Source organism: Meles meles, chromosome 1, assembly GCF_922984935.1.
Source record: "Meles meles chromosome 1, mMelMel3.1 paternal haplotype, whole genome shotgun sequence".
NCBI classification, from domain to species: Eukaryota; Metazoa; Chordata; class Mammalia; order Carnivora; family Mustelidae; genus Meles; species Meles meles.
Window position 1 is genome coordinate 41,808,517 of NC_060066.1, and position 7,601 is coordinate 41,816,117.

The 7,601-nt window shown below is 50.0% G+C and overlaps 1 long non-coding RNA gene across 1 annotated transcript; it reads left to right on the forward strand.

Annotated features, from left to right (window-relative positions):
- Positions 1-678: 678 nt before the first annotated feature.
- On the forward strand, positions 679-2,244 carry LOC123956027. The gene is made up of 2 exons (XR_006821497.1): positions 679-993; positions 1,929-2,244. It is a non-coding gene; the product is annotated as an uncharacterized LOC123956027 (long non-coding RNA).
- The last annotated feature ends 5,357 nt before the right edge of the window (positions 2,245-7,601 follow it).

Sequence of the window (7,601 nt, forward strand, 5' to 3'; positions counted from 1 at the left end):
CCCTCTCTCTCTCTCTGCCTGCCTCTCCGCCTACTTGTGCTCTCTCTTTCTCTGTCAAATAAATAAATAAAATCTTAAAAAAAAAAAAAAAAAAGATTCTCTCTTAAAAAAACAAAAACAATTGGGAAGGAGCTTGATGTGCTTTGTTGAAGGGAAAACAACCCCTGGCTTGGGGAACATGGTGCTTCTCAGGCATTGGAGAACTCTCCTGAGGGAGCTTGTGTTCTAAGAGCAACAACCCGGAAACAGGGTGGGACTGGCTGGAAGGTCAGGGCCTTCCTTATGAGGCCAGCAGGTCCTGTTTTCTAGGGAAAGGTAAGTGAAAGCTGAGTTTGCATGTTACATTTCCTTGACAGGGAGGCCTTTCTGTCAGTTCAGCAGATATAGACCTGTGAGGTGGCCCAGGCCGCGGGGCAGCCTCCATTTCCTGGGATGGATGAATTACCAGTATCAAGGCCCCGAGAAAAAGGAGCTGGCACAGGAGACCATGGAGGGGTGACAAGCGAAAGGGTGTCCAAGAGGACAGAGAATTTCCAAGGAGGGAGGGAGTGGCTGATAGTGAGTCCTGCCCCAGGGCAGCCACGGAGGAGAGGCACAAAAAAGCCTTATCAGTGGGCACCTTGGCCCAGTTTCCAGGAAGAATAGTAAGAGCAGGAGTCAGATAGAAAAGGGCAGAAGTCCAAAAGGGAAGAAGTGGAGAAAGGGAGGGTAGGCAACGTTTCCACAAACCGGGCTGTGGAAGGATCTCTGTAGAGATCAGTAGAGTGAGATACACAAGGGCTTTTTCAGTTTGGAAGAAAGCCTCGTATTTCTGTAGGGAGGAAGAAGCCAAGGAAGACAAAGAAATTGAAGGTACAGGAAAAGGAGCAGCTACTCAAAGGAAGATGGGAGGTGGAGCTACCTGTAGCCTGTTGGGCCTTGGCTCAGTGAGGAGACCCCTCCCCCCTTGGCGATGGGGGCAGAAGGAAAAGGTTGGATTGAAGAAGCTTGTAGGTATGGGGAGAGGGAAGGAAATGGAGGAGACCATACCTAAGGACCCCTTTTCTAAAAGATCAGAAGCAGGAGAGTACCTGGATGGCTTAGTCAGTTAAGCGTTCAACTCTTGATCTTGGCACAGGTCAGGGTTGTGTGAGATCAAGCCCTGCGTTGGGCTCCACACTCAGCTGGAAGTCTGCGTCAGATTCTCTCTCTCCCTCTCCCTCTGCCCCTACCAACCCCCCAACCTCTCAAATAAATAAAATCTTTAAAAAAAAATAAAAGAGAAGAAGCAGGGTCATTACTGGGGGGGGCAGGGTGGGCTTAAGGGAGTCATTAGGGTTTGAAATCTCTGCAAAGGAAATTCAAAGTCCATGGAAGAGGCTTTGAAAGCAGTGTGCAGAGGCAGCTGCCGTTGGACACCAGGAGTCTGGACTGTGTGGTGTCCATAGGGGCAGGCTCTGAGGACAGGGCCGGGTTCGTCAGGGAGGGAGGGAGCTGGGAGTGTAGGCAGAAGAAAGGCAGGACACCATGTGGCCCTGGGAGGTAAACTGAGGATGCTAAATGCAGATTCAGAGAACTCAAGATCCTGACGAGGTCCCAGAATAGAATCTGTGGGAGGGAGGACGGAGCTGGAAGGATAAGGGGTTGTGGTCAGAGGACACTGCACCCTTCACCAAGGTAGATCGACGTGCCCCGTGCTGTGGCCGCCAGGATGGGAGGCTGGACGGAGGTCACGACTGTTGGCCTGGGAAGGTCACAGAGTGGGTCAGGGGTGCTGAGGACTCCCCAAATGATGCAAGCATTAAAGTCCTCAGAGCTTGTGGAGAAGAACCAAGCTGTCTATGGAGGCACAGCAAGGCTGGCAGGGAAGGCCCTGGAAGGGACAGAAAGTTGCTGTCAAACACACACCCATCCCTTCTTCCTCAACAATAAGGAGTTTGATTTTTTAGCTGGAATCACCGTCACCCAGACTGTTTAAACACATTGCCCAGCCTAACTGGCAGCTCGGGGTGGGACTGCTCTCTGGTACTTCTGGAAGCCTTCTCGTTTCCTTCGCGTTACAGCCAACCTGGAAATCTCGTGGAATGACAGAAGCTTGAGTTGCATCTTGGGCCATGAGGATGAGGGTCCCAACCTAGCAATGGCAGACCAGTGAGCAGAAGGAAGCCTGGGTCCCTGAGGACCTCATGAAGCCAACTCACTTGCCCTGGACGGTCTACGTCTGAGACTTCTTTGACTTAAAAAATAAAAATCCTGTGTGGCTGAGACACGGTTACTTTAGGTTTTCTGTCAGTAGAGGAACTAAGCCTCCACATTACAGATGGCGTAGGAGGATGGCACAGATTTTAAAGGCAGGTGAGCACGTATTTGCCCGTCAACAGCAAGAAGCTACAAGAACATCAACAGTGGCTTCTAGGCCTAAGGTAAATTGGAGGTGTAAGAACAAAGCTCCTCCACTCACGTGGGCTCTAGGCAGTTGTGCTCCTCAGCTGAAGGGAGGAGGAGGAGGGAGGTTCTGCAAAGAGCTCAAAGCCATGGGGGAAGGTGTCGGGACCGGAAGTGTTTCTAAAAGTCAGACCTGAAAGCCTTGAGAAGGGGGAGCTCAGCCATGAGAAGACGAGCTGGGAGTCTGCAGGTCAGAGCCTCCTGTGCTAGAGCACAGGAGGGGTCCGTACTCAGGTCAGAGGTCAACGATGAGAGTCAGAGGTCTCACATTGTTAAATCGAGTTTAGCCAATGTCCTGCTGAATTTGTGAGGTCTGGGGAGACAAAGATTCCCTGCAGCAGCTGCCTCCTGATGGCAGGGGTGGGCAGGAAGGCAGCCCGAGTTTGGGAGGGTGGGGCAGGGCGGCTGCAGGCAGGGCCAGCCCAGCCTCGAGGACACGGCAGGAAGAGGAGCACCCCCTCCCCTCCCCTCCCACCGCCCAGCCCCAGCAGAGAGGTCCTAAGGATGGGCCATCATCTTCTCGGGCTCCTTTCCCGCTTTGTCTTCTTGAGTATTTCAACTGCGTGTTTCCAACCGAATTTCCATATTAACTTCAGAGGACTCTAATCTCTATTTTCGAAGGGCAGACCGATAAACCATTGAAAGTGTAAGTCCTGGGCAAGTGTGGGGTCTTTAAGAGGACCGGTTAATAGGCAGCAGCCTGCCAGGACTCGAAAGGAAGCCAGCACAAAACTAGATGGAGGGAGAGCCGCTCAGGAATGGTGGCAGGATAGGGGTTTGGGGCGGTTACTCCAAAGCGGCAGCTCTGGGTCCAAGCCCCTTGCTAAGTGAAACAAGGGCAGCACATGCATGCAGGAGCAGTGCTCCCGATGGGAACTTTGCAAGGAGCTGGCAGAAGAAGTGTCACCTTCGCCAGATTTACAACGGCCGCCGCAGGACCCAGTCCAGAAGCCAGTTACAGGAACTTGGCACTGGGTTAGGTGGGTTAACAATCAAGAATTCTTGCTATTGGGCACCTGGGTGGCTCAGTGGGTTAAGCCGCTGCCTTCGGCTCAGGTCATGATCTCAGGGTCCTGGGATCGAGTCCCGCATGGGGCTCTCTGCTCAGCAGGGAGCCTGCTTCCCTCTCTCTCTCTCTCTCTGCCTGCCTCTCTGCCTGCCTCTCTGCCTACTTCTGATCTCTCTGTCAAATAAATAAATAAAATCTTTAAAAAAAAAAAAAAAGAATTCTTGCTATTGACACGCACTCTGGAGCTGAAGAGCTGCCCGGCCCCCACCCCGCCCCACCCAGGGCAAGACTTGGGCAGAGGGCTTGGAGTGGGGTGGGGCTGGACTTGATCCTGGTCTCCCGCTGTGGGGAGGGGAGGCTAACAAAGGTCAAGCCTCAGCCACGGGCCCAAGGAATCCTGCAGGGTTCTACAGCCACGGCCACTGGCCTGAAACTTATATTCTTCTTCCCTGAATTAACCCCAGATGGAGGAATTTAGCCACCCTGTGTCAGTAACAGCTACTCAAGTCGTGGGTGCGGCGCCTGCAAGGAGTGAACAGCCTTGATTTTGTAGTCCTCCGACTCTGGAGATAGGTTCTCATTAGAATCACCTGGTGTGCTCTAAACAAAACCAAAAAAAAAAAAGCCTGATGCTCAGGCCACACCCCAAATCAATAAAATTAGAAGCTGCGGGGGCAGGAACCCGGCACCAGTAGGTTATAAAGCTCTCCAGATGTTTCCCATGTGCAACCAAAGTTAGAACCTGAGGTTGAGCTGTGGCCAGCCACTTAAAGCTGAGTGACTGCGGGCAATTTCCGGAACCAGTGCTTCAGTCTTCCCGGGCATAAAATGCAGCTCCTGCTACCTTGTAGGGTTCAACGACTGGCCTGAAGTCAGTCTTAACTGACTGCTGCTAGTAGCAGGAGGAGTCAGGATTCAGCTTGTAAACCCAAACCTGAAAAACCATGGTTAGCCTCTCTAGCTGCTTTGGGATTTTTCAAATCTCACTCTCCTAAATAGTGGCATGGTTTGTGGGGGTGGGCATGGGTCTGGTTCTGGGATGCTGGTGGATGACACGGGCTGTATTTCTAAACAGGATAGGATGGGAGAGAAAAACCAAGCCTCACATAGGCTGGTCAGTAGGTCTTAAAATGAGAAACTACCTTTTCAGGAAATCATCTACTTTTCAGTATTTAATTATTTGTTGGGGTGGGGGGCGGTGAGAGGGCAGCAGTTTTATTGAGGGATAATTCACATGTCACATAATCCACCCATTTACAGAGGACAACTTGGTGATTTTTGCTACACTCAGTTGCATATTCTCATGTTTGTTGTTTTGTTCTCATAAACCATTTTCTGGGCCTTGTTCGATCCCTGCCATGTCCGGTGGTTCCTGGTCTGGTCTATTAATCCAGCACTGGTTCATCCCAAACTTCAACATGTCTGCTGAGGACAGTCCCTGAAAATGGGACTAGATGAGCATGATACGTTCAAAATACTATTTGCAAGCTCCTGTTAGAGAAGCCACATAGAAAAGCTACGATACCAGCAGCATGGGGTTCAGCAAGCAAAGCCGTTCTCTTGGCAGCCCGCCTCAGGGAGGAGACAAACAGGAGAGTCTAGACTGGGGAGAGTGTTCTTTAGAAAGAGGTAGGTGTGGGGTGCTCTGATGGGTTGGGGGCCAGCAGTGCAGTTTGTGGAAGAATTCACCCAAGGCAGAACAAAAGAGCCAGAAGTTTTCTGAATACACTACCAGGGAGCAGCAGGCAGGACAGCAGAGGAGAGATTGTTGGCCATGAGGCAGTGCTGAGGGTCCATACTGAGGGAATATGGGGACCTATGGAATTTTCCCTTTTTTGGTAATCTTAGGATTACTAGTTATAAGTGGCCCATCGGTTAGTTAGGGCCTATGGCTATTTTGAAGTCGGTCACTCAGTGAGGCTGTTTGCATTCAGCTCAGTGGTCACTGTGGTCCCTTTTGTCCTGCTCTGGTTTCTATTGCTCAAGCCTGTTGCCTAGAAGTGCCTTTTACAATGGGGAGGCAGGGAGCCAGAGCCTTTGCCTATTCTGACTCCTGGCTCACTGAGGTTGACTAAGAGCCCCTTTCCCTCTTGCACCATTAGTAGGTCAGGTTCTAGCATTTTCTAGGCATAAAGCACACAGGTGTTAGCCCTCCCGGAATTCCCAGGAGGAAACAGTCGGTGAAGCTGTAACTATCCTGGAAAGTGACAGAGGCGGAGACTCTTGGGTTTCAGGACAGGACCCGCCATTCAGGGCTGAGACCCAAATTTTCCCCAACTATCCATGAGAATATCCCTTCTTCACCTTTTTTTTTTTTTTTTTTGAAAATTAGAGGTAATATTTCTCTGAGCACAGTCTCTGTGCCCAAATTCAATGACTTAACCAATTCTTTTTTCTACCATCGTCTTAGGTAGTTTCTGCAAGTGTAGTTTCTGCAAGTGTGTTTGAGTGTGCACGGGTTTGCACGAACACATACGCGCGCTGACTAAGGTTTTCAGCTTTGTAACCTCCAGACAACTCTTCCGTCTCCCTGCCATGAGCACTTTCCGGAGTCCTGGCTGGGGGAAAGACAATCACAAAGAAGTGTGGTTAGTCAAGGAGAAGGTTTCTGACTTGTCAGATGACACCAAAATTTCTCTCTGCTGCAGGTCAAACTTGCTTTTAACCAGAGCTTCCCTAACTTCTCTAAAGAAGCCCCTGTTTAAAAATGCAAATTCCAGAACCCATCCCCAATGCCTTGAAGCAAGATTTCCAGGAGCAGTCAGTCAGGAAAGATTGATTTCAACAAGTGCCTTCACTTGACACTTATTGTAGGAAAGCTTGCTTGCTCTATTTATCTATCTATCATCTATCTATCTATCTATTTTTTAAGTTGGGCTCCATGCCCAGAGAGGAGCCCAACTCAGGGCTAACTCTAACTCACAACCCTGAGATCAAGACCTGAGCTGAGATCAAGAGTCAGACCGTTAACCAACCGGCTGAACCACGCAGGTGTCCCTCTTTTTCTTTTTCTTTTTTTAATGCAGATGCCTTCTCACTAGAGATTACAGTTCAACAGAATGGGCATGGCAGGGTAAGGTTAGACTGTTCTTGAACACAGCGGGTCTGCTGTGCCCTCTATTGAGAATCATTGCTTACCCTCAGGTATCACTGACACTATTTTCAGCAATTTGATCAGTAGCTCCTAAACAGCTAAGTTTCAACTGGGCTCTGTAATGACGATTTCAATCAAGTTTTCTCTCCTAGAGAAGATATGAGTTACTTTTCTTCATCACCACTATTTAAAAACAAACACAAACAAAAACTCTGCTTTATTAAATGCTACAGTATTGCCAGGGTAAGGCACTTTACGTACACACCCTCATGAGTCCTCTCAACAGCACTTTGAGGTTTGTTCTGTTGATAGCTCCACTTTACAGATGTGAAAACTGAGATGGAAGTGAACCCACTTGCTTAAGACCACCCACGTAATAAGTAGCAAAAAGCCTTTCTCCCTGGATCCCAGGCTAGCCACTAAGTGCTACACCCCTGCGGGGCCTGCCCAGACTGGCCCACAGTTCAGGGCTGTTCTGAACCAAGGAACCTCCATATCCCACAACCAGTTTCCGGAGGAGAGAATGGAACTCCAGACAAAGGCCCACACGCCTGCTTTGTATCAGTCCATCGACTGTGGGCTGCGTTGGAAGTACCTTTAGGTCAATAATTTCCAGCTGATGGTGCAGCAGAGTAATCTAGGAAGAGGGTTAAGAAGGCAGATACCTAAGGGGCGCGTGGGTGTCTCAGTCAGTTGCCTTTGGCTCAGGTCATGATCCCTATACTGTGTTCGGCTCCCTGCTCAGTGGGGAGCCTGCTTCTCCCTCTGCCTCTCCCCCCTGCTCATGCTTTCTCTCTCTCTCTCTCAAATAAATAAATAAAATGTTTTAAAAATGAAGATACCGAAGATCTTTAAGTCCTATCCTTAGAGATTCTAACCCTTAATGTCTGGGATACAGCTCAAGAATCTGCATTTGTGGGGCACCTGGGTGACTCAGTGGGTTGAAGCCTCTGCCTTCGGCTCAGGTCATGATCCCAGGGTCCTAGGATCGAGCCCCACATGGGGCTCTCTGCTCCGCGGGGAGCCTACTTCCTCCTCTCTCTCTGCCTGCCTCTCTGCCTAGTTGTGATTTCT